This window comes from Cygnus olor, chromosome 7 (assembly GCF_009769625.2).
Source record: "Cygnus olor isolate bCygOlo1 chromosome 7, bCygOlo1.pri.v2, whole genome shotgun sequence".
NCBI lineage: Eukaryota > Metazoa > Chordata > Aves > Anseriformes > Anatidae > Cygnus > Cygnus olor.
The window spans coordinates 34,567,156-34,594,508 of NC_049175.1; the positions used below are offsets into that span (position 1 = coordinate 34,567,156).

The window sequence follows — 27,353 nt, forward strand, 5'->3', positions numbered from 1 at the left end:
CCAGCCCTAGTGCTGTGCGCTGGAACGATGGCTGAGGAACCCGCTGGGGACTGGGTGGTTGTGCCCAGGGTGCTGGGAGAGAGCTTTTGGTGTAAAACCTCCTTCGGATTTCTCACTGTTAAACCTCTACCACCAAAGAGCTGGCAGAAGCCTGTGCAGATATCTGAATTAAAGCCTGCTGTGTGCCCAGGATGTCTGACCCCAAATTCCTCTGTTTCAGAGGAACTGGGGCAGTGCTCGGCTGCAGGGAGCTCCATGGCGGCTCGGGCCCCCAGGTAAGTCTCTTGTCTGAAAACATGGCAGGGAAATGCAGCGTATAGCTGGAGGTTTCATCACAGACCACTTCAATTCACCAACAATGAAGTAATTAGAGTTTGTCCTGAGCCTACAGGACTTGGAAAGATGACAGACCTTCTCTTTAGGGAGAGGAACAACAAGGGGTGGCTCCTCCACTGTGGCTTCACCCATGGGTCTCAAAATGCCATGCCCTCCCACAGACTTGGTGAAATCAGTCTGGGGCTGTGTTTGAGGTCTGTCGTAGAGCATTTGAGCATTTCAGTGCAGGATCAAGGCCAGATGGTTACGGGGTGCTTCTGTACTTGAGGAAAAACTGACTGGTGTGGCACAAGTCTCTGTCTTCAGGGGACGAGTCCGTGTGTGGACGTCCGTGCCTAGCACAGCCACAGAGTGCTCTGGCCAAGCTCATTCCCTAAGCCAGGGAAGGAGACCATGCCTCTGATATTGATCTTTGTTTAACGTAATATATTAAGCAATTTAAACAGTAAGAACCTGGCAGCACTCTGGCAAACAGCCTTGCCAGAGCTCTTGTAGCATCATCTGCTTCAGCCGTCCTCTGCTGCACCCAGCTCTGCCAGCAGCTTCGGGGAGAGGGAGAGGGGGGGATGCCCTCCTGTGCAGCCCAGGTCCTGAGGCTGGTTTTTGCTGAGCAGGTGGGGTAGAAGACCTCCTTTTTGTAGCAATATTGCCTTTTCTGGTGAGCTTTGTTCTCTGGGAGGGAGTGCAGAGATGCCGGGTCAGGCTGCGTTCTGGCAGGCAGATGCTTTCGCTCTCCAAGGCAGGGCATGTTAACAGATAAGGGAGAGCACAAATCTGGGCCACACTTGTTTGTGACTAGTGGCCTTCCCACAAAGCGCACCTGTGTGTCTGGAGTGGTTTTAAAGATCCCCCGGAGAAGGCTAAAAATACACAGCTGTCTGAGCACAGGGAGGTGAGGGAGCGGGTGGCTGCCATCTGCCTGAGTGGGGCTTGTTTTAGGAAAGCTGATGGCTCCTGCCCGTGGTGGCAGTGACGCCATGCACCCAGCGTGCCCCGTTCCCTTCAGTGATCCAGATCTGAGAGAGAAGCATTTCTCTCACCAAGGAGGGTTGTTTCTGAGCGTTTATGTGTGGTGGGGGAACTCCGGGATTAGGCAGGGAGAAGCCCGACAAGTTCAAGCACCTAACAGCATCCTGAAACGGAGCAGGCCGGATCGCCACCGATTTGGGACTGAGCGCCTTCCCAAGGTCCTTTGTGAGCAGAATTTTCTCCTTATCTGTGTCATTTTCCTCACAGGTAAGCTGTTTGGCCTGCCAGAGGAGCAGCAGGGCGCTCATTAACTAACGACCACAAGAGTGACACACTGCCGCATGCCCTCCTGCGGCACCGCCCCTGCCCCCATAGGAAGCAGCAGCACAGATCCTGCTGTGGGCTCCTACGGGAGGAGGCCAGCAAAATGTGAAATTACAGGGACCGTGCTGTGCTCGCCACCTTCCTCGGGCTGCCACAGAATGGGTGTGAGCCGTGAATAATCCGGTCTTCATTCACCGCTCCTGCGGAAATGGGGAAACGTTGAGATTTTAATAGCATTGGGGTTAAAGTTGTGTGTAGAAATGATGAAGACAACAGCTCCCGGGTTAGGAAGTCACACTAATTAAAAATGGGGAAGGTGCTCGCCCTGCTGCCTGGTCCTGGGGCAGTAAGGACCCCACACCAGCACCGCTCCCCCCACATACATCGATGTGTAGAAGCCCCATCCCTCGTACGATGCATGCACAAGTCCTGCAGGGTTTAGAATCCCCGACTCCTCCAAGCTGTGCTGTGGTGAGAACATAAAGCCTACATCACATTTAGGACAAAATAAGATTTATCCACGTCACACCACCTTTGATTTTCTCTGCCGCACCTCTGCAGGCCGGGAGCACGTGGCCGTGCCGGGGACCCGCTCCGTGTGACACCAGCCGGTGAAATGGGGGGACTTCCCCGGCCCCTCGTGGTATGTACCTGCTGGATTTGGCACGGGCAGGACTGGATATGCCCTGTGAGGATCCTGCTACCCAATGCAGACTCTTGTGTGTGGTGAATGCGGGGGGAGGAGGGATGCTGGAAGGGACAAAGCCGGGAGCGGTGCCACGGAGAGGGCAAATTGTATTTGTGGGCAGGCAACAAACTGTTGTGGGCAGGTTCCCTTCCCTCTGAGATCACCTCAGCTGACGGTCATCAGACGGGCCTGAATTCTCCATTACCCAAACGATTGTTCATATCCTCCTATGACAGCTTAGAGTCTGTTATTACTGTTCATGACCAGCCCCACAAAATTGCTGCGGGTGCAGCCAGCAGCAGCACCACGAATGCAGGATGTGGTAATGCCTGCTTCCACTGGAAATCCTATGGGGAAAAGTCCTCGGAACCCCAAGCCCACAACTGTTGGGGTCACTGCACTAAAATAAAATAATATTTAAAAAATCATACATATATTTCGTAAATGAAGGAGAACATTTCCATGTAGCAGCACTGAAAAACAGTCTGATGAGAGGCTGACCAAGCACCTCACAGTTCCTACTATACATGGATTTTTTTGTGCACATTCTGTGCAAGACTAAACATCACACAGCTTTCTCTGACCCCTCCTGGCCAGGCAAAGTTCAGAAAATAAATAATTTTTTAGGCATCTTTTTACACCTTGCACATATCAGTTTATCTAAGAAAGATGTGGAGAAACTGATGCCCAGTAAAAGAAAAAAAGACACTTTTTTTCCAAAGGGTATTGTTGAGAAACTTCAGATGAACTAGGAGCAGGTCATTCATGATACAAATCTCAGCAAGTGCAGTGGGATGAAAGCTAAAGTTCATACCACTTACATTTGTGATCTGCAGCTAGGAGCTGAGATTCAGCTCCCTGTTTGTTTAACGGGATATGACAGAATATTTCAGGGGACAGAAACCCACGTTCTGCCAATTCATATACAAAATACTTCCTGGGTTTGATTTGTGAAGAGCAGCTGTTCTTTAAGATGCTGGAGGTACCTTTCACTTGGACTAATTTGAACAGTTGTTAAAAAAAAGTCGCAAACTAAATACTCAACAATTCAAGTAGGCACTGCAGCTGTTTGGTGAGGAACACTTGAGTTATGGAAATGGGGAAATTGCTACTCTACAAGAAGATGCAAGCTAAATATTTCCTCTGGTGTGGGAAGTGTTGTCACGGCAATGGAGAAAAACAGAGCACCCAAGGAAATGTGTGCCACAGGGAAGGGTAATTATTGCCTGGCAGACCTCATTCATTTCCCTGCTTGGATATTTGGCACGGACTCTTGGAGGCAATTACACATGACCAGGTCTCACCTTTTAAAAACGCTCTATATAATAAGAGAGAGAGAGAATGTGCCTAAGAATATCAAAATGTTTTACTTCAATGTATTCAGCCCTTTGATCATTTTTCTCTCCCTTAGTCATCATTTTTATGGCTGAATGCTTTAATTTGCGACCAAAGGCAGTTCAGTTTCTCATCCACACCAGGTAGCCTCTGCTCTCTTGTCATCTTTAAAACTACCCCGTGTTTTTGAGACCATTTATTTAAAAATAGCATTTAAAATCAAGGTGCTCGCATTACATATAACCCCTGAAATAGCTCTGTAGTACTCCATAAATTACAACCTCTGCTACAGACCATTTAATGTAAGTAAGACGGAAAAAAAATAGCATGCAGATGATGATGAAAGGCAAAAGCGTTTTTCAGAACTCAAGGTCTACACCGTAAGAGTAAAAAATTTCCTGTCTCTGTTGGGGGTGACCTTGTAGAAACTAGCTTCCATGTGTATCTCAAAACATCAGGACTAAATTAGGGCTTTGTAACGTGAATGCAGTCTGAACAAGACTGTGCAAATTCCCCTGAGGGGTCAGCGTGCCTAGGAAGTAACTTGTTTAGCCTAGTTTAGATGCGGAGAAAATTACTGAGACGTTTTCAAGTGTGGTGAGCTGCATATGTTGATTCCCTTCTGTGTTTAGAAGAAAGGGGATCTCAGAAGAGCTTGCAGGTAAATGGCTTTTGGAGAGATGGCTGCTAGGTGGTAAGCAAAATACTTGGTAGACAGCTTCAAAAAAAAAAAAAAAGCAGATGTTGTGGCAAAAGGCAATTTGTTGAAACCAAATCGTTTTGCTTGAATGAATGTTTCAGCAAATTTTCGAGCTACACTAACAAGTGCCCCAGGCAGCTCCCTGACGGTCTGCCAGGAGCACCGGGAGGTGGCCGGAACGTGATGGAGCCATCACTGGGGAAGCCCCGTGTCCTGAGGGGGCATCAATCCTCACTTCAGAGCCCAGCTCTGGGCCAGCTCCTGGGCTCCCTGGCTTGGACACTGGAGACCTCGGGAGACAGCGAGGAGCTGCAGACAGCAAGTCCCAGAGTTCCTGGATAAGTTACTGAAAAAATACATAAATAAACAAATAAATAATTCTGAAGTGGTGTGATGATTTGTTTTTTTTTTGTTGTAAATAACATTGTTCCTTTTCTGGGAAGTTTTCAGTATTCTCTCTTGCTTTTTTATTTTTTTATTTTTTTATTAAGTGTTCTAGATCTATTAGGCTGGAAGAAAAAGAAGCCCAAGCTTGTCTTGGTGTTCTAGGTTAATGGCTTGTGTTTCTAATCTAGGATCTCTTATTTCATGCAGCCTCAGCAAATTGGGGCTTTATGATCTCCAGCCACATTATCTTTCAATGAATAAATGACTAAATTAAACTTCATATAGGTTTTCAACACTGAAAAGAGGGAAAGAGTACTTGTTTTGGAGACAACCAGTGCCAGTTTGGACTACATACTAGAAAGAAATATTTCAGTGAGGGTGGTCAAACGCTGGAACAGGGCTCAGGGAAGCTGTGGGATTGCCACCCTTGGAGGGATTCAAAACACGACCATCCGAGGCCCTGAGTAACGTGGTCTGACTTCCAGCTGGATCGCACTTTAAAGTTCTCCTTGCTTTGAGCATAGACCTCCAGAAATCCCTTCCTACCAAATCATTCTGTGATTGCACGATGTTTTCTGACACACTGCTAACAACGGAGCTGTGTAAAATGTTGGATGGTACCTACAAGTACAAAAAAATTATTGTAGCCAGAGCTACAGCACGGTCAACTGTAGGGTGGACTACGGCACCCATGCAGTCCAAATGCAAAGACTGACAGCTCTGAAAGAAGAGGAATATTTATGCTCTGCTATATGAGGGAATTAGCTAAACAGAGCATGTCTACCCAAAATGCAACTCAGAACACAGGTGCTAATATCCCTTATTTTTCCTGGCATATTTTAGGAAGACCATGATTACTATTAGAAGTAAGAACCTCAACCTGAGTGGCCTTCTGGGGAGAGCAAATCAACTCACTCCTCTGTGCTAAGTTGGGATATTGGTCCAGCACTGGCACAAAAAGAAATGTATTCTGCATCGTGGAGCTGGCCATCAAAAACATTAAAATAAATAATAAAAACAAACGGACAAACAAAAAACCCCGCACTGATTTGTCAGTCTCAAAACCACCTGAAATGTGTTTTTAAAGAATGAGCTTTAAGAACCAATATTTGTGGTTCTTTTTGTGTCTTCTACTTTCTGAACCTTCAGACCACACCAAGGTTATTTAGTTCATATTTTATGCTTTTCTCCACTGCCTTGAGGATTAAAAATCAACTTTGAAAATAAAACTCCAAGTCTAACTAAATCACTTGACTCTACAGGCAGAAGGTCTAGGACAGAAAAGTACACGTTCCAAGAAAAACATTGAAATACTGAAAGTTGATGGAGCTGTGATTTAACACTGTTTAACTGAGAAGATCTAACAGGACCATATGCTGAAGCACTCAACAGCTTTAAAAGGGAAGTCAAAGTCCAAGTGACTTTTTTCATGCTGTGATCAAATTTAAATAAAATGAAGCTACTTTGATTTTGAGTGATGCACCAGTGAGACCTTATTTGGAATATTCCCTGCTGTGAGAGGAAGGCAGCCAAGAAATGAAGACGGCGCAGCTTTGGAGATGTGTGCTCCGAGGGACGACCAGCCCCACTTGAGCTCCTCACCGAGTGCCTGAGAAGGACATGAAGCCTCCTGGAAGAACGAGCTATCCAGGCAAGAGGTATACCTGGAATAAGAGGGTGGCGAAGGCAGAGCCAGGAAGGCAAGGTAAGAGAAAGAGCGCCGAAATGAAATGCCAGAGCTTCCGATTCTTCCACAAAAAGGTAGGAAAGCACTAATCCAAAACGATTTTTGATCCATTTGAGAAACAGTCTTGCTAATTTGACGCAAGTGATCAGCTCCATTCATCTGAACAGCCTTTTTCCACTTCTGACACGTGTAGCCTGGGTTCTATCTACATCAGTTATCTAATAAATATTACTAATATACTCAATTTGATGTGATGTTTCTATACTGATCAAATACAGCTGATCAAATCTGAACTTTCTCACTGAGCCTTCGGTGTTTGCCCCGGCCCCTTGGCTGTAACAGCTGACTTGACGCAGGGGTGGATGGTGGCAAGTCTTGGGGAAACGGGACTACAGGAAAACCCTGGCGTTGCAAGAAGAGCAGTCCAATGCCCAAGAAGGGAAGAGAAGCACGTGAGTGCCTCCAGTCAGGGGTTTCAGTGTTTGTAAAGGTTCAGTCTCCAGTGGAGGAATCACAGTCGCCGGTGACCTTTGTGAGATCTCCACCAATTTCCAACTATTTCAGCAGGAGCTCGACATTTTGCATTTTTTTTTTACACTACTTTTATTGATTAACCTGAATTGCACTGGGCAATTTTAAGTCAGTGGCTTGCCCTCTCTGTTGCTGTTTTGCTTGGCCAGTAATGAGATGTACAGACAAATGATTATCCATGGATCTGGCTGGCTTCTGACATCAGTCGCTGAGACAGGAGTTCACCCCTCCGTTAAATGTACTTCTGAATTCTCTAATACTAAATCCTCACTCTGACCTCTGTGGAAGATGTGACTTGCTGTAATATTTGAGCAATTTCAGATGTAGGCAACTCCAGTATATGCTTTAAATTAGACTTTTCCTTTTGTGTTAAAGCCCTGTAAATTTAAAATTGTCTCTGAACATGGGCAGCTACAGAGCAAGTGCGGGTTGTCAAAGCTTAAACTTTTTGCAGAGATTAGGGGAGAGAAACCCACAGACAGTTGAGACATGTAGTAGGAACACTGAAGCAACATATTGCTGAATCACAAAATCTGTATTTCTCAGTGTACCAAGGACTATTTGGGAGACAACAACCATCTTTTTTACACGCGAAGAAAAATGTTAGCTAATACTGTTTATAATGTTGCTTACCTGCTAGATATCCACTAAGAGCTATCAATGGGAGAGAGTACTGACAACAAGCTAATGAGCTCCTGCTGCTTGATAAATGTGTCAGCTTTGCTTCAGCGTTTCTTTGTGCAGTGGGAGACAGTGATCCTAGACAATGTTCTCCTGCAATTATTTTATTCTGTTTCTACCCATAATTTTGGCATAGAATACAAAAAAAGGAAGGCATAGCAGCTTCTGCGATGACTGATACAAGTAAACAATAGTTGCTCAATGTATAATTACTAAATTCTTTTCTTTCAAAGTGGGGAGTAAAAGTAATCAGAGAACTGTCCTTCCAGGAAAGTAATCTGGTTTGAATATGATTTATTTTTCTCTTTCTCTGATTTATTTGTCTCTTGTTGTGTCTGTAAATAAGGCGTAGCAACCACGAGGTATCCTGCTGAATGGCTTTCTGTGAGATTAGCAGTAGGAAAAAGATTGCAAGCTACTTTTTATCCAGCTGTTGAAGCTGCCTATTTGTGATGAGAAATGCCAGGAGAAGTTAAAGATTTTTGCAGAACACCTCTCTAAAATAAGGCGATGGTATTAAAGTAATCAGAATTTACGGCCCAGGCTTGGCCTGAATTAAAAATAAAAATCTATTCTCTTCCAAAACTCAGGGCTGCCCAGAAAATCATCTTGTCCGTATTTTAATTCCAGATGTGCATTCCTTATCTTCACCGGTTATCATCCTCACAAATCCTTCGCTAACAGCATTACGCTACCCCGGTGGTACCGACACTCTCTCACTGTGGTGCTGAACCGGTCGTGTGGCACCACCCTGCCGCTCTGTCAGCTGCCCCCCCGAAGTCTCTTACCTGTGTAGTTTCCTAGTGGATTTTTGAACGTGTTTAATCCGACATTTGCTTATTAAAAAAAAAAAGAAAGAAAGAAAAGCCTCAATGAGTAGCTAAGGGAAAGGCTTTTGAATTGTGGAAGGAACATATTCAGAACCCGTAACGAGCCTGGCAGTGGATTACGTCAACCTGAAGATGGATTTTGCTCCCTCTGTCTGATCAAATAATCTGATTAGCTGGCAGTGATTATGCCTGGCATGATATACGGCGTTCTGTGAGCTGCGTCTGTTCTCTGTTGCCTGTTGCGTTCCTGTGTAGCCTTCTTTCACAATAAATCCCCTTTTCATTTTCACCAAACGCTAATGGCTGCTAACGTCGGCTCTGGCTGGGGACATACTAATGCTTCTCGGTGATACTGGCTTGCTACACGGGGACAGCGGTGTGTTCACCTAGAGCACAGAAATGCACGGGTTCTTGCATCTGAACTTCCCAGCCAAACCTAAGGCCCCTGATTTTAGCACCTATGATGTTTGGAGAGGGGTGATGCCTGTCAGTTGGGCTCACAAAAGCTCATACTATGAGTGGGGAGCTGCCTAAACCAGGCATCACCGCCAGAGGTTGAATAACGCGTTTTTTTTATCTAGACCCAGTTAGCAGTGTCAGAGGAGTTAGCGCTATGCTTGCCCCACAGGCCTGTCAATGCTTTTCTTCTCCTGGCAGGAGCATTTTGTAGTGTTCTGGGCGTTTGGTAGTGGTTAAATGTATCGTGGTTGCGGATAAGAGAGATGCTGGCTGTTGCACAAAGAAATCCAGCCTCTTTGGGCCTGACATTTCTAGGTGGCAACTAGTTCGTGGATTTTAATCCGTTTTTTCTCATGGATTTTTGTCTGAAGTCTTCACGAATGTCTTGCATTCCCCTAAAGGGACTCGGGCTGCTGCTTCCTTTTATAGCTGCATTGTTACTTGTCATTGTCTTCCCTGATGACTTTCTTTAAGAGCACATTCAAAGAGCTCTTTTTTTTTTTTTTTTTTTTTGTCTTTTCTTTTTCTTTTCTCTTTGTTTTTAATACTCTGCTCGGCATTTTCCTTAATTCTCTCCCTCTTTTTCTCCTCTTCCCTTTGTCCCCCTCCACTGCACCCTCGTGCCGTGCCCGCCCTGCTGATGCAGGCTGAGAGCAGCTGCAGCAGCCACGCCGTGCCCACCAGCTGGGCCGGGCAGACACGCCAGGACCGTGCTGAGTGAACACGGTTTTCCATCTTCTTTTCTGCGTGTTGCTTTCTGTTGGCCACGCAGCTTGGACTCCTTCACCTGCTGAATGTCTGCCCAGTCGAGGAAAGTTTCTAAGACTCCCTGATCAGGTGGCTCAAATCCTTCAGCAGGAAAGCTCTGGCACGACAGATTTACTCCAGCACCTCCTTCCTCCACTCCGTGCAGAACCACAGGGAAATCAAGAAAAAATGGTGCGTGCTGTAGCTGTCAGTGCAAGTGCTCCCCACTTCTAACCTCTTTTTCTTGCTGCTACTGAACCATGTCAGAGCGATTGAGGAGCTAACAACTCAGCACACACTTCTGTCATATTTCTGCAGAGTTGCCCCAGCTATGTATATATGTAAAGCTATAATCATTTATTTTCTACCTTTCCAAGCTATATATAAATATATATTTAATAAGAACTCCCTCTCTCCTACCTGTTGGGCACATGCCCAACAGGGCATGTGAGGGAGGGCATGCTGGGGAGGTGAGAGGTCCCACAGACCTGCTGCTGGCACCACAGACCCCCGTGGTGCTACCCCATGGGTAGAACTAGCAAAGCCAGCTCCTATGGGATGCTCTCACAAGGGCACACCAGGGCTAGTGTGAGGGCACCAACTTTCCCACCACGCCTGGGAGCGTGTGGGAATGCCAGAGAAGGATCCTGCTTTCCTTCCCCTGGCCACAGGTCAGCTGCAAATACCCACAGCTCATTTTCGGGTCTGAGAGTGGCAGCCTGTAACAGCACCCAACAGCTGTAGCAAGCAAGAATGGTCAGGACATCATGTCTTCTCTGATCTTTTCCTCCTGTGTGTAGGGGATGCGGTGATCTAGCAGCAGTTGAATATTTTTGTGTTTCAAACTGAAATGAGAAAAAGAGCCGCAAGTGTGAGATTTACTGGGTGTGAAGGCTGGGGCTGACTCAGAGAGAGGGTGGAAAAATGGTAACAAATCGGTCAACCACTTAAAATATCCTGCTTTCAGTAGCTTCAAAAACTGTGCTTCTTTTTGATTTTTCTGCATTTCTATTCCCTACCCTTTAGCTAAGCGTTTCAGATCAGTTGCAAGTCTTCCTTGATCATAAAGAGCCTGAAAGCACTGAATAGGGCAACGGCAAGAGGAGGATTTGAGGAGCTGGTGTGAGTAGGGAGTTCTGCATACTCACAGTTCAGCTAGTGAGAAACAACCATCTGGTGAGCATGTGCATCCCTGCTCCCAGATACGCCGAGGATGAATTGCCTAATGGAGCCAGTGCTCTGCCTGAGAGCGAGGAGTTACCGGGGAAAGAGAATTGCATAAGAGAGAGATCCGTACTTATCCATCACTAACTGGATGTAATCTTCAGACCGAGAAAATTCTGCTACAGCACAAAAAGAACCCATGCCAGCGGAAAATAATTCGGCATTTGTCTTTTTGATTACCTGAAGCATATTTTTTCTTAACCAAATCCCCCAGCTATTGTATGCAACATCTAGAAAAATGCTACTGTGAAATGTTTCAGTGCTTCGTTTCTAATTATAGCTTTTGGTATCATTTGCTCGGTTATGAGCAGGGTGAATCAGAACAGAAACGTCAGGGAGAGCTGAGGGAAGGAACCTTGCTAACAGTGAGCATCAGGACAAAAGAAACAGGGTGTCTTGGAAGGCAGTGTGGTGCAGAGTGCTCGTGTTTAATAGGAGGTAAAGACAATTTGCAATCCTTGGTTATTCTGAAAAATCCTAAATTTATAAATTCTTTGCAGGAAAGGAAGGGAACTTCCAAGCCATCTGCCTAGCTGGCTGCCGGCAAGGCTCACACCTCAGAGGCACAAAGCGTTCCTGCTTCAGGGGGGCTGGCTGCTGCACCAGTGCCGCTGGTGCAGCTCCAGGCTGACGGGGACGAGGAACCAGGTGGGTTTCTTACCCGGGTTCATTGATACTCCTGCACAGTTCTCTATTACTCGTGTATGCTGTTTGCATTTCATAAAACCTGTGCGGTCTGAAAAGAAAATCTGCTATCAATTCTTTTCTGAGTGGTTCCAGAGCCAAGAAGCAGCTCTTTCTTGTTCCGGAGGAGCTGGAAGGAAAGAAAGGAAATTGGAGAGCTGAGGAAGGTGGGGAGAAAGCAGCAGGCATCAGAGCAGCATGGATTAAGGATATTTGAATAGTGGGGGGGAAAAAAAACAAACCCTGGTAGAAATACATATGCAAGTTATGTTTTTCCTTGTGAATGAAGGCATATAGCTTTGCTATGGGTTTATTCTGAGCTAGAGGGCAGCTCCATTTCTTATGCAGCCGGCTAATGAAGGCGCATAATCTCCAAGGTATGAGTGGATTCAACTCTGCAAAGCTCCCAAAATAACATATTAAAACAAACAAACAAACAAACAAAAAAATACCTCCCCAAAGTTCCCAAAATTAAGCTGTCAAACCGATATGAATGTTCCAAACTCACTACTAGAGAGTTAAAATCTGTCCTTAAATTGGTGGAACAAGATTAAAATTTGGGGTGGAATATAGGAGATTAGTACTTACAATTTCTGCTACCCCTCACAAATATAGAATTGTCTTCCTGACATTTAAAAAAGAAAAAGGTGGTCAGATACCAAAACTATTGAGCACTGAGTTATCAAGTCACGTAGATTTTGATTTTTCTCAAAATTAGAAGTCTGAAAGGTATAATTGGATAAAATATGCATGTAAATCTCAATGTTCTAAACCATTGAGAGGTCATTCCTATTGTATTTTATTGTTCAAGTCTAGAACAAATGGTGAATTCCTGCAAAGTAAACCTGCTGGAACATGCCAGCAATTTTCTGGGATAAAGCCAGAGACCTGGTCTTAGGAATAATACTGCCAACATTCAAAATGTCTTGTGATTTGGAGATACCGCTACGATTCACTTTTGAAATTAACAATTCTGATAACTTTTTCAAATTCAATTCTACCACGTGTGTTTGCTTTCCTATACTACACGGCTACCTATTTCATGACTTGGAGTGTCTCAGCTCTGCAGAATAACTACGCAGATACAAAAATCATTTGAATTCTCTCAAATTCTTGGATATCCTTCAGTTGACCATAATTTTTTCTTACCCACGCAACAGAAGTTTTTGAAGTGATATAAGCCTACGTTCATTGGAGGACTTCTCTGTGCTGTAAAAGTATATTACAAGCTCCTAACGTGCTGCAATGCACTGTGTTTTGTTTAAAGTTTCTTTTCATGATCATCCAATGTTTTCCCGACAGGCTAATGAAATATTCTGGAAGAATTTGAACTGACACATTCTCCAAAACTATTTATTCTTTCTATTTTCTTATCTATTTACAGTCTGATCTATAACCATCATTTCTGCAAATTTCCCATTGTTGTACTTCCGTAGCAGCTTTGACAATTTACCCCACTATTTGTTTTTGCCTTAGATGACTGCTTTTCCATCGTCTTGCCTAGATGCCAAGAGCAAGGGATACATTTTCTGAATTATTTTTAAGCACAGAAATGGCATGATTTCTTAAGTACTTCTTTTACATGACTTATCCGAGCTCATCTGGATCTTCTATGTGGGTGTGTGAAAGAAAATAAGTTGTCCCAATCCTTTCTATCGCTAAATATATGTAATTGTTGGTATGTTTCCCAAAATGCAGACCAGGGCCCAACTTGTTCAGTGGAGACAGAAAGAGATTTTAGTAAATAACAAATCTGGGAGAGATGAATCATGTTATCGCCACCCCACACCCCCCGACAGTTTTGTGATGCGTATAGGGAACTGATTTAATTGTAAATGGAGACAAATTTCTATTTCTGTCTCCATAAATAATTACATTTTTCTCATCCTGACTCCAGCTGTAGATGTTTGTCTGCTGGACATTTTCTCTAGCATGAGGCAGCACCGGTCTGCTTGAATACGCTGTGTGCTTTTCCTTTACACTGCTTTTTTTTTTTTTTTTCCTTTATTTTTGTTGAACAAAAAGGAATGGATCTGGCTGGTCAGAAGGGATGAGTTTCCCATTGCAACCCTGAGCCTGAGGGATTAGCAATTAGCTAGGTAACGGGGTCCTTTCCATTGCCTTGGCTGGGAATAGGGCATTGCATGCAACCATGGAAATAGAAGTGGTAAATGTATGTGGAAGACTGAAATATACAGTAGGAACTGTGGTGGAAAAGCAGTTAGGTATCGAGAGATGCAAGACCCATGAGGGAAGAGCTGAGATGTGGGCAAGTAAGGTGTTTTTTTCTGTCAGAGAGATTACAGTAGCAACTTGAGGAAGACTCGGACTTCTGAGTGGTGAGCAGAAAGTGAGAGTACGATGCATGGGCAGCGTGAGGCCCAGCTCCAAGGTCTGACAAAGCAGCCATGGGTCGTGGCTTTCTACCTTTCTTCCTTTCTTCCAATGCCTTTCTTCCACAGAAGAGAGGAGTTGCACTGGCCAAGGTTAACATTACGACCACCAGCTCCTCGCACTCGCTGTGTGGCCATTGACGCCATTTTGTGGCAGTTGGTTTCCTAAAAAGTCAACTGAAGAAACGTTTTCTGCCCAAAACATTTTGCTGTGGAAGAAGGGAAGGAGAAGGAACGGCCTCAAGTTGCGCCAGGGGAGGTTCAGGTCGGAAATGAGGAGACATTTCTCCTCAGAAAGAGCAGTCAGGCGTTGGGACGGGTTGCCCAGGGAGGTGGTGGCGTCACCGTCCCTGGGGGTGTTCAAGGAGAGGTTGAACGTGGTGCTTGGGGACATGGCTCAGTGGTGACATTGGTGGTAGGGGGTGGTTGGACCAGGCGATCTTGGAGGACTTTTTTAACAACGGGGACGCTGCGGCCACGTCCGACGAGATCCCCCCACCTTCACCTCAGGGCCGCGGGCGCCATGAGGCAGATGCGGGGGGGCGGGGGCGGGGCTCGGGGGCTCGGCATCCCCGCACCCCGCCCCGGAGGCGGCCCCAGCGGTGGGAATGACATCACCCGTTCTCCCCAAAGAGCCGCGCGCTGATTGGCGGAGGGGCCAGGCCGCGCGCTGGGCCAATAGACGCGGGACAGGCGGGCAGGCCGGGCTGACGTGCGGGCCGCAGGGGGGTTTATTTTGCTCCGGGCCGCCGCCATTAGAGGAGGCCGGCGGGGGCTCCCCCCCCTCCCCCTTTTACAACCTCCCCCCCTCCGTCACCGAGTGGCACCGCCCGCGGCCGCGGCCGCCCGCCGCGCTGGGAGAGACCATGGCGTGAGCGGGGGGGGGGGACGCCGCGCCAGCGGGCCGGGGGGGAGCGGCGCGGGCGGCGGGGCCAGGCGAGGCGACGTGAGGTGAGGGGCGGAGAGGGGAGGGGAGGTGAGGGGCTGCTGCCGGGCCGGCCCCGCTGACCCCCCCCCGGGGCTCGGGAAGGGGGCCCCGGGGCCGTGCAGCGGCAGGCCGGGGCTGCTTCCTTCCCCCGGGGAGGCTTTTTGCTGTTTTATTTCATTTTATTGCTGTTTTTCGGTGGGTGGGGGGCGGCGGCAGCAGCCCTGTGGCGGCGGCAGCCCGGCGGTGGGGTCGGCAGCACCGCGACCTGCGCGAATTACCTCAGAATAGATTTTTTTTTTTTTTTTCCTGAGCCCAAGCTGTTTTTCCTTTCTTTTTAAAGAAAGTTCAGTTAGCGAGAGGAGGGAGCCCGGGTGACCCGCGCCGCACGACCCCGCCGTCACGATCGCAGCCTGCGGCAGGACCCAGCCCGCTGAGGTGAGCCCCGGGGGGGTGGGGAGGGGGGGGGCCGAGGGGGGGCACCCGGCGCTTCCAGGCGTCTCAATGGGGAAAAGTTCCCGTGGAATGCCCGGGGACGGCCCCCGGGAGCAGACGGGGCTGTGTCGGGCTCCGTGCGCCGCTCGGGCAGCCGCTGGGTGCCTGCTGCTTGTGCTGGTGAGGCTGTGTGGGAGCGTAACGCGTCGGTGTGCAGCGCGGACAGGTGAAGTGTCCGCTGTGCGCTGCCTTGACCTCCTCTCCAGCCAACGCTCGCTGTCTTTAAAGCGCCTGTCGTTACGAGCGGAACGCCGTAGCGGGAGTTCAGGAGGGGTCTGTCTCACTTGATTTTGCTTTTCGTTCTGCTCATCTAGTGTTTTTTTGTCCTTGGTGACTGCAGAATAGGTTTGTGAAGCCGATTTTTGTTTCCCAAAGTGGTTAACTGGGGAGGGGAGAACATGTGAGCAGCAGGAAGCGTTCAGGCAGTCTCTTACTTGCCTCCCTCTTAAGCCCAACCTGAACTGATGTCTTAGCATGCGTCTCGATGTAAAGATCACCTCTGACTTAAGTCTGTCAGAGCATTAAAACTTACCAATGCTTCTGGATGCATTGCGCTTTGTAGGATTTGGGAACCTCTAACTCTGTGGTGTATTTGTCTTGAAGAAAAAAGAAGTTGTTACCTTTATTTTTTTTACGCTGCTTAAATAAAGACAGGCGGATGGAGATGACTGATGAGGCCGTAATCTGTTATTGTGGAGTTGTATCCATTAACATTTTCTCAGAAGTATAATTAAAAATATTAATTTAATTGGAATGCTGAGTGGCATAGAAGCGTCAATGGGATTCATCGCAGAGGCATGACTTAAATTGGAGACTAGTTAAAATTGGTCAAGGCATTTTCAGTTTTATTTAGACTCGTGTGTGGCCATGTTAATATTATGTAATTTAATGTGTAAATCCCTTGGGGATGGGAAACACCATCTATCTTTGGTGTTCTTCGCAAGATAGATCCACAAATAAGTCAGAAATGGAAGTAGAAAATACTTTGCTGATTGCATGGGAAGCTATTTTTAATATATTTGGTCAAATAATCAAATGTATGTTCAGACACCCCGGTGTACTGGCTCCTTCCCGTGGTAGTGACGTAGGTGCTAGGGTTTCTCTTTGCGGTATCAGAGATGAGATAATGTGGAACTTCAGATCAGTGCATCCTTCATCACGACGTACCGTCTCTTGTGAAGATGGGGTTATTTGGAGCTGGTCAACATTTATGTCAACAAGTAATCCTCATTTTGACCGTAAGAATTATAATTCCGGTCTCCTGCTACTAAAATGGAACTAAACGTTAGTTTGGCAGCTGGAAATGGCTGGCTGGACCATAACAGAGCTCTTAATTTATTTTTTTAGAGTAGTACTACAGATGAAGAGGAGAACGAGGAAAAGTTGGAAAGAGATTCATTTTTTTTAAACACAGCTCATGAAGAGCTTACTACTTCCATTGTCAAATGGCATAGCTTGGAAAAATCAGTTTAGTAACAGGTAATTACAACTCTGCGATGTCAGTTGAATGGAATTTGCTATACCTTAAAAAGAAAATGTCTGAGATCTTAATCAGAAGATAGAAGTTGTTTGTATTTCAGGTATTTTCCTGGTGCTTATGCTTTTTCATAGCAGTCCTTGTGTAGCTGGCACTGCTTTAAATTGCAGAGAATTGGATTGATTTTTGTAACTGTGAGACTTGTCAACTTGGGGGATTTTTATTTGTTTTTGGATCATCAGTTGCTGAAGCACAGGCTCTCGTACGTATGTAGTTGGTTCTTCTGGAACTTTGTTGAAACACAAGGCTAATAATAGGACTCATCCCTTTGGTGTCTAACAGCAAATACTTTAGAACAACAATTAGTGCGTAATAATTTGAATTATTTCCTTTTTCCTTCTTCTGTGGCACAGGCAGGTTTTCAGAAGCTCTGTAGTCAAACTGCAGTTGTATCTACCTGCCACTTCTTGATAAAGAACTTCTTTTTCCTGCGCTGCTGTCCCATTTATGCAGAAAAACTTGTTTCGGTGAAGACCAGAGAGGAAGAGGCCTGGATGGAGTGGAGCAGGGGATGAGCGAAGTTCAGAGAAGCCCCTTCAAGAGGGGTTGACCTTGGCTCAAGAAGGTGGAAGCAATTGTAGGTTTTATTTATTTATTTTTAATCAAAGAACATGGGAAGTGTAATACACTGGGAGGAACGGAGGAGTTCCTGGCGTGTGCAGAGCATCTTGTCTACAGAACAGACAAGTTTGCAGTTCTTTGCTTCTTCTACTAGACAGCAGGCATAAATAAGTTGGCGTTTTTTCCTTTGGTTATTTGAGTGTATCCTGACGTATCTGTCCTGCTTCTTAGAACAAGGATAACAAAAGCTGGTACTTCTAAGACAAATGCTGGAGCAGGCACCGAATTTACATCCGTCTTCAAGTCTTAGTTCAGAATTGAGCCAAAAAGCCTTAGAAGAGATGAGGGCTGGGTACAGGCTGGATACCAGGTGTGAAACCCCCGTGCAGGAGGCAGGGGGCTGCAGGGCTGGACCTGTGCCCGCCGTAAGTGTGAAGAGCGCTTCTTCCTGAAACCGGCACTTGTGAGCGAAGAGGCTGGAACTCCCCCTGCGATGCTACGAGCCAGTGTGCAGTGACATTTATGTGGGTTGTGCTTGCCGTCGTTTTGTCAGCGAATACTAAGGTTTAGAAATCCTGTCTCTTGGTTCTTTGACTCGATTTAGCATCTATTCTTGAGTCGCTTTCAATGAAACAGAAAGGTCTGAGTTACTGGGGAGCTTAGAGATTTTGAGAAGCCTTTAAGTTTTGTTGGTGCTTCGCCAGCTTCTTTTCAAGATCTGGAACGTGAAAATTGTCACAGCCATGGTTTACATGACTCTGGGAAGAAAAATAAACTTGAGTGCTCTGTTTTGTTTTCAGTAGCTTAGAAGTACTACCATGTAGTAGTCATTTAATGGCTTTGTGAAGTCACACCTACTTTTTTAGGTCCATTCATTTGAAAACCGTGAAGCTTTTGGCCATGGTCAGTTGGGTATCTAGGGAGAAAAACGACTCATAGGTCTGATAAGTGCAGATAATTCTAAAAAATAAAAATTGGTCGAGGTGACCGGGTGAATGAGAGAATCTGTTGTGGTTAGAAGGACCGTAAGTGCATTAGCGTTGACTTCTTCCAGACCGATGGGCTTGAAAGTGTTTTTTATCTCCATTCTTCCCCCTGTTATCTAAGCGAGGAGAGCATCTGCGCAGGGAGCTGTGGCATCCCTTCCCTGCTGCTGCCTGGGCGCTCCCCTGGAGCAGCTTCCGCCTGCAGGTCTGTGTCTTGCGTGGTGTCACGAGCTGGGGAGTATCGACGGGCTCATTGTCGTGCCAGGCCTCCAGTTTTTATTTCAGACTGCTGGGGGAATCACGGTTAGTTTGTATAGGTGTCTCAGCAATGTCTGGCTGTCCTCTAGGTGTCTGCTGTCAGGTGGGCCTGGGGACTTTGGTTTTGGCTACAGAGGCTTCCCCTTACCCTGTGCTCATCAAGAAGCTAACTTGTATCATGCTGAAGCACTGGGAAGGCCCGCTGGGCTGTTTACCTATTTTTGACCTCTGCAGCTTGGCAGGGATAAAAATAATTGTCACCTCGTGGGCTGTGAAGGACTTACTTCAGGAAGGTTGCTCAGTATTATCTCCGGCAGCGAGTTACTCCCACCCTCGCCCCCCACTCCCTGAAAGCGGGGGGCTTACCGCTTTGGGGCTGCGGCTCTGAAATTTTGCAGCAGCTGAATGTCTTGCTTGATTCGTTGGCTATGTGTTGTGAGCAAAATAAGGATTGCTAACGTTTATTTAAAAAAGCAGATAGTCAAATGTTGTTATTGAAGTCCTTATGCGTGCTGTGATGTTAGAACTCTTTTTGGTGTGTTTCTCTGACACCTTGCTGTCTAGACAATATCTGAAGAAGAGCCAGATAGAACAGCGAGCATGGCTTGTATGGGTTTTTTGTGCTAGAACTTGAAGTCATAAAAACTAGCCCAATCGCAAATGCGTGTACCAAAGACAGTCCCGAACTGTATGTGAAAGTGGCTTGCCATTAATTAGGAGGAAACTACACAATGGCTGATGTTGAGAGTGTGTTTCCCTCTTTCATTTGGAGGCAGATGGTTTTTCTCCGCCGAATGGTGAATGTCTGCATCTAGCCATGATCTAATTTATGGTCAACCACGATTAGGGAGGTCCAGAGGATAATTACTAGAACTGAATGTCAGATGCACAAATTTTAATAGAATATTCCTCGGTTGCTGGCCAGGTTTAAGTGTCTTTAAGTTCTGATGTCTGACTCCGCAGCGTGTTTTTGTTCAGAGCGTGACATCTGGTTTTCCTCATCTTGTGCAGGGGTGGCTGAGATCTAAACAAAAAAATGAGCCTCATGTTTTAGGCATATAGTCTAAACACAGATAAACCATCTTTTGTATTTGACCCTGCTCTTTAGAAAGAAGCCTCTCGTTCTGCTTGTGAACTTTGTCTGATGCAAGCGTTGTAAAGCAACAGTTTTAAAGACTGCAGTTTTATTACGGGTATTTGTTGTATTTGTACATCGTGAGTCCGTATTCAGCTGCTGCTGCCTGTTCGTGGTGATCAGATGCTTTAAATGTTGATGGCTGTATTTATGTTAGTTTTCTGGTGGAGCTCATTATTTTGAGTCTGTTTGCTTGGTTTTGATTAGTGTTACGGGGGAGATGCCATGTGTTATGTAACTGTTGAGCTGCTTACTCGTGTTTTACCAAATGGCATTGGTTTCTAAGTAAGAGTTGTATTTAGTCCCTCCTAGCGTGTGGCAACATCTCATTTAAATGGTTGTTAACTGAGATTTAAAAAAAAAAAAAAAACAGAAATGCACGCGTGTAACCGCCCAAACCACCACCACCAAAACCAACCAAAGAAAAATGTAACTCTCCTGAAACGTGAGAGCGCTGAGTTGTGAGCCGCTGCTATTGTCTCTTAGAGCTTGTTTTCAGCAGTGAGTGCTTTCTTACTATCTAGTCACAAATTTAATAGAGGGATACGTACTTTGACCCGCTGGAGTTCAGTAGCAAATACAATGGGAGCATTTACTTTGCAAACCCTACAGCAGGGCTGACTGCAGAGCACAAAGTGCTTTGGGGGTAAACTTAAATAAAAAGGCAAGAGGAGTGAGCGCATAGAGTTGTCACACGTCTGTTAGGGCTGGAACGGCGTTTCTGTGCCTGCGGACGAGTCTGCGTATAGTTCAACATTTGAACCTAAAGTTCGCTATCCGCTTCTGTGTCTCTTAAGATGGGTAACTTCCCAGCTGTTCGACTTCGTACTGCATTTGCAGAAGGAGGCATCATCGCACGTTAAATTCTCTTGCTTACAGGGAGTCAGGCTTTAAGGCTTATTTGAAATGGCAAGAGTTGGATGGGAAGTGTGAATAGAATATTGAAAAGATGGAGCAAAGTTGGAATGATTTTTTGAATATGGTAAATATCTAATAAAGTCGACTTGAGATGTTCTGCAATGAGATGTGAATCCATAACCAAACACTGCTTTCATGTTGATGTAGCTGTAAGTGAAGCTTGTCAGCCTTCGCTTGGCGAACAGACTTAAACGTTTTCAGAAGTCACAGCTTTTCAGAATGTCTTTTGGTCAAGAGAGCCGCGTTTCTGGTAGCGTGTTTGTTTGCGTAAGGTCACGTCGTCTGGATTTCAACTGCGTGCTTACAGGAGTAGATGAAAGGGGGTGAGGTTGAGGTCGTAGCTCAGGTCTGCAGGTTAGAATATTTGTTGACAGCCTAGCCTATAAAAAAAACTAAAGAAGAATGAGTTCTAACATACTAAATTGTAAATAGTTATTCACTTATAACCCAAGCATTTTTTTCCCACCACTGATGTTGTACGTTATAGGTGGCATCGCTTACATGGCAAAGATCTGGTGTTGTTTAACAGAACTGAGGTTTGTGCCCATTTTGACTCGCTGATGCATCTGAAGACAGCAGCGTTCCTCCTCCTCCGGGAGCGACCGAATAGCTCCAGCACTGGGGGAGCCAGGGCTGTCCCTGTGTGCTCCCAAAGCAGTGCCCTCGTGGGGACGAGGACGGGAGCAGTCTGTAATTTGCCTCGTGCTTCGTGTCTGCGTTCGGCGGTACGGGGTGGTCGGCTTTGTGCTGGGGAGAGCCCAGGCCCTGCTGCCTGTTCTCTGGATGGCCAGCGCGCGTTCTCGGCAAGGTGCCTGGCTGGTCTGCCGAAAAACCCACCTCAGGGCAGAAAAGCTTTCACTGCTCTTTTCCCAACATGGTGCAATACTTTTTTTTTCCTTTGAGCTGATCTGTTTGGGACAATGTCCCTTCTTTTTTAAAGAGCTGCCCTAACAACCAGCACAAGCTATGCTTACTTGTTGAAGTCCTTGTTCTGAGCGTATCCAGCCTGATACAGAAAATGCTTCTGCATTTGTGACTTTGCAGTAATTCTTTTGTTCTTCGGTATAATATATGGTCATTGCCTTGATTGCTGAGCTTCCAGGTTCAATACTGATCTCATTTGGTTATCCCATTGACAAGGTCATTTAAAAAAAAAAATACCGAAGTTGCAGGGACTACATGGCACCTATTGTTTGTTCCTTTAACCTATAGAAGCTTAGTTAGGTTCAAAGGTTTTTTCTTTTTAATATAAAGATCTGTTGAGCTTCAAGCTGAATGCTTGGGAAAACCGTCATGCAAGAATAGCAAACAGTTGAAGGTGGTAGGGGGAAAAAACAGGGCAGAAGTGTAAGTAGTGAGGTACGAGAAGAGAGTGTCAATAAAATTCCACCTTAAAAAAATCAGCCAAGGCAAATTGCATGTGAACAATGATTGTTGGTACTTTGAAATAACAATAAATTTCAGATTGGTTAAGTGTGTTCTTTCTGAAGTGTACGGACAGTGTGGTATTTCACAAGGCTTCTTGGACCCGGATAACAAAAGTCAACCTTTAAATAGAAAGCTAGGTGGAATGTCTTGTAAAATCACTAAAAAGCTTCTCGAATATTTCTTGCATACAAGTTTGAAAAAGAAACAAATTTCCTTCTTGATTGAAGCTTATTATGTACAGCTGTGTTTAATCCTCTAGACCTTCCCACTGGCTGCATTGGGAAAAAAAAAAAAAGGGCAAGTTTTTTTGTTTGAAGAGGCCCTTGGTACAGGTTACTGTGGGCTTTGAGAAGATTCCCCTGCTGGAGTGCACAACGGAGCGGCAGTGTTTGTAAATGTCCTTCTGTAAGCAGCTCTGTCAGAGCCATTGGGTCCTTTCTTCTTGTGAGCAGCTGGCTCAAAGTCATCACGTTACCCCTAGGTGTGCTCTGCGGTTGTGCACGACAAAGCCAGCCGCAGCTGTCGGAGTTCAGACTAACACGTTTTGGCATAACCGTGTGTGATGATGGCCCAGATACTTGGCTTTAGCGTGTTTTCCCTCAACAGCTTTAACTGGAGATCTTATCTGTGTATAAATCAGCTTCAGCTTTCTAGGAACTATGGCAATTTTTTTCACAGGTAACTGAAAAAGAACTTGAGGCAGTGATGTAAAAGGGGGAGCGTTTCCGTAAATGTGTCAGACTATGCAGAGTTAATCATAGGCAATTCTTTGAAGGCTGTTTGTCCATCCTGTGTTAGCACGTACTTATGTATAAACTTCACAGCAGCATTATCCAGCTGTTAGTCAACAACTACAGCTGTCAGAGTGAGGCTCTTTCTCAGCAGACCTGCATTTAAATGCCACGTTTCAGAGCACACGAAGAATACTGTCAGCGAAAGTGCCCTTTGATCTCTTGCTTAGACTTGCAGCCCTGCTTCTCCCCACTCCTTTTTGTGGTTGGATGTGTGGAAGGTGTTACATCTGCACTCATAAGCTGTTGAGTTAATAGATTCTGCGTTTGATTAGAGGAGTGGTGTGTGTGTGAGTGTGGTTTTCCAAACAAGTTGCTTCACCGAGTTCTGAAACCAAAATAAATGCAGGTTTCCTTTTAGGAGCATAGCGGCAGCTCTGTTGGGCTGGGGCAGGTCTGTGCCCTCGGATGCCTCGCTGGAGGCGTGAGGTGCTATCTCCTTTTACCTGTAAGTACAGAGTGAAGCTAGCTGTCTTTGGAAGTCCTCACTCAGGAGCAAAACGAGCTCAGGTGGGAGCACGATCTGTTGGTACAATTACACAGGGCATCCGCTGGCAGAAGCGGGCTCTGATGAGCGCCCCATCGAGGAGCCTGCGGTGCAGGCAGGGCTCACAGGGCTGGTTGGCAGGGGCTCCGTCATCCTGTGGCATGGAGTCCTGCCTTGGTCCCTCTTTGAGCCAGAGAATTAACTTCTGGATGCGGTGAATAGTTGACTTATGTCATGGAGAATATAGGTCCGTCCTGCCTTAATTTGTTTTTTAAGCCTTGACATTTTTTTCCAGTTCCTGCCTGCCAGTTTGTGTTTTCCCATACACCTAAAAACAAGAGCATTCTTGAAACAAAGCAACATTTTCTGATTTTTTTTTAAAGTGACCTTTTCTGACTGGCCTTATTTAATAAAAAGATAGTCTGTCACTGCTGTGATTTTTTTTGTCATTTGATTTAATAATAATTTAATATTGTCCTCTTTAACGTACTGAGTTATTCTGGTAGTCTGTCCAGAGCGCATTTAGCACGCTTTCTATGTACCGATCAATTGGTACTTGCTCGGAGTTCTGCGGGTTTTAATTTCTTGCCTGCTTGTGCTGTTCGTACATTGAGGTACGCACCTGTGCCTCTTGGTCACTGCTGTGCTCCTTCTCTGCCAGAGGAGGTGCTGCATGATTTAACTTCTCCTCCGTGCAGAATCCAAAACTTCAAGCTTGCTTGAAGACGAAGTGGTGAAGAAGTAATTCGGAAAAAATGTGCCAGCATTCGAACCGCGCGGTGCCTGCCGGCGGTCAGTAACAGCAGTAAATCCGATGGCTCTGGTGGTCTTGGCATGGGTGTGCCACCGGGGGTCATGCCCAGATGGAAACCCAAAAAACTGATCTGTGGAAGTGCTGCGTTTTTCTTTTAACTGCTGTAGTGGGTATTGGCGGAGCTGTCAGAGAAATTGCATTGCTCCACTGAATGTTTTTGTCTTCCTACTTCATAATAACCGGAGGCCTTGTGTCTGGAGGTTGTGAGCTCATATCTCAGAAGTTTTGGCTTCTGTAACCCAGTGTATTGTGCTATTTAGCTTCATAAGCAACATCTCCATATTTATTTAGAGCACTTTTGTGGCCAGCCCCTTCTCAACTTGAGTATCAGTCTCTTTTTCTAGCCTTGATGTCAGCAAGATGCACGGTGTTTTGTCTTCTCTGTCCCAAATGCGGGTTGGGATTTGTTTGCAAGGGGAGCTGCTGGGTTTAAGGCTGTACAAACTAGGGCTGGTGATGTTCCAGTCACAGCTTCATCACGTACTGTACGCCGGTCTGACTTGAGATGGAAAGAAAAAACAACTCAACGTACCAGCTTCAGGTCGTGTAGAAAGTGTTCCCAAACTTGCGCTGGGTTTTGAACTACTTGAGCAGCAGCTTTCCGGTCTTCACAGCCCAGGTGAAACAGCTGTTTGCACGTGGGGTGGTGGCAGGTGCACCGACAGCATGCTGCTTCATACTCGTTTCTGAAAACTGCCTTCAACTGTCTTTAGAACTATAAAACATTATTGTCTCTGAGCTTTGTTGCTTATACAGAGAATAAACTTATTTACGAAACGTTAAAGCCATTAAAAAGGGTGTTTCACGAATGGTGGTGGTGGGGAAACCCTTGACCAAACGGAAAAGGTAAACCTGCCATTAAGTATGCTCGTGTTTTGGAACTGCTTTGGCAAAGCCTTAGTTTCTTTTCTGGAATAGAGAAACACGCTTTTTTTCCTACAAGTTTCTGAAAAGTCTTTAAAGAAATTGCCTTCAGTAGCATTGACTTCACGTTCTTGTTGCGTGACTTTTACCCCTGTACAGATATGGGGACCCCAGTATGATCTTTCTTCTCCTTTTTCTACTTTTCTCCTCTTAGAGTGGGCATGAACTTTTCTGAGCAAGTCACGGAGGGGAAGCAGTAGGCAGCTGAACTGCCTTCACAGCACATTCCGTAGCCTAACAGAGTTTCATGACGTATAGGTGGGGGGGGAGTGCTCTGCAGGCTGCTCAAACAAGTAATGGTAGAACCCAAGCTTTCTGGAAAAAGCTTTGTGGGTTCCTGACTGCTCATCTGCCTTCCCGTGCCATAAATACGGATTGCTGTGGAAAGGCTCGGCCTGTCCTCTCTTCTCTCCTGGCCATGCGATAGCCCCTCGATCGTGCAGCCACCTGATCTGGTGCATACATTGGGGTCGAGCTGCTGGAAAAAACTGCTGCCTGCAGGGATCCACGGAAGGGAGGCAGCGAGAATAATAGTTGGGGGGAAAAGAGCACAGACGTGCCTCTCTGTGACGGCCTGAGGCTGACAAATCAGGGTGGCCGTCTAACTGTGCCTCCGTGGGTCAGGGTGGTGGCGAAGGCATTGCAGTGAAGTGGGCTCGCTGGTAAAGCATCTCCTAATAGGAGAAAAGGTATAAACTGGGGTTTAGTCTGTCCAGATTTGGATTTGATCCTGTTGCATAACTTAAGGTTTTGTGGTACTGGATTCTGGGTGTTTTTATTAACCAAGAGAGTTTCAGTGTGATGAACGTGAGAGCTGTCAGTCAATTGATATGACAGACTTGTTTTTTGAATAGTTCTGTGCGTCAAAATAGCACATAAAGGAGGGCTGTATGGCGGGTAGCAATGCTGTAGTAAGAGAGGGGAGAGACCATCTGATCTGCTTTTTTTCTCCTTACCCTTTATCTGCCTGCCTTAGTCTTTACCCCCGTTTGACCTCTATACCAACTGATGGTGACTGAGGCTTTTTTCCTCCCCATCCTCAGTTTTGTTTTCCACTGAGAGCGTTCAGGGATGTTTTGGGGTGACTTTGATGTTGTTTGCATTTAGTTCTTTAGCGGATCAACTGATTGCTCGTGTTCTTCTCAAACATTGATTTATTTTAGCCAGTCTGTATGTTAGTATTAGCAGGCCATGGCTGAGTTTAAACACGTAAATTGTGATCAGAATAGGTGTGGCATTTAATAATTAACTTTCTGGTTACTCAGGTCCAGTAGGAAACCCATAATGAGTCTGTTTTCATTTTGTTTACAGGAATAGTTACCTGCTTAGTGTCATCCTTCATATTTGGCAATCTGAGGAAAAGGTCTGAGCCAGCATGAAGACAGACTCTCCTCTTCAGTAGAGAAAAAGTGAGTTGGGATTGGATTGAAATCTGGATTGTAGAACGGGAGCGCTGCGTTGGCTTGTCAGCGCACATAGCTTGAGCTTGCTCGTGGGCGTTACTTTAACCTCATAACACATCTGCTGTGAGTGGTGTCGAATCAAGGCCTAGTCTTGGTTAAGCAGGTGTTTCTAAAAAAAAAAAAGTCAAGCGTGTGCCTTTTACGTCAACTCCTACAGCTTGCTAATCCAAAAGGACTGCTTACTGGTATAACTGCCTACCTGATACAGCTCTTCCTTCCAGCCCTGTGATGTCTGGCTGTACGGATTTTAGACTTTGTGTCCTCTTTCCAGTACTGCTGTATTCATACTGAGTTTTACTTCAAGAATTTAATATTTGTGACCTGTTTCTGTAACCGTACTGGTCTCTGTTTCACTATTCCCCATGCTTAATGTCTGTTTTCTGAATGTCTTTGGAAACCTCTGTCCAAACTTAAGAAATTCCTGAAATGCAGGACTGCGTTTTCTTTCCCACAGTAGGAAATCCTGAATTCAGCATCTAAGTGGCTCGAGCATTAGTCATTTAGCTCAAGTCTTGTCCTTCTCACAGCATCCCACACCCACACAGTGTCCTAATACTATCAAGGAGATAAAGATTGTCCACTCGCCCAGCTTAACTTTCATACTTTTCGGTGCAGCGCACATCAAGTGGGTTACAATTCATTTATGAGATTTTTTT

General features: G+C 45.8%; 1 protein-coding gene across 6 annotated transcripts in view; it reads left to right on the top strand.

The window, feature by feature from the left end:
- The first annotated feature begins 6,425 nt into the window (after positions 1 to 6,425).
- The window catches only part of ZRANB1 (zinc finger RANBP2-type containing 1), a 48,983-nt gene continuing 28,055 nt past the window's right edge, over positions 6,426 to 27,353 (top strand). The window contains exons 1-3 of one of the 6 annotated variants that reach the window (XM_040562937.1): positions 6,426 to 6,444; positions 15,244 to 15,338; positions 26,546 to 26,643. The gene's annotated coding sequence lies outside the window, so the exon portion shown is untranslated. Of the gene's footprint in view, positions 6,445 to 11,527; positions 11,547 to 14,660; positions 14,927 to 15,243; positions 15,339 to 23,394; positions 23,458 to 25,564; positions 25,924 to 26,545; positions 26,644 to 27,353 lie in introns of those variants that run through there. The other 5 variants (XM_040562936.1, XM_040562934.1, XM_040562933.1 and 2 more) reach the window with 5 other exon arrangements.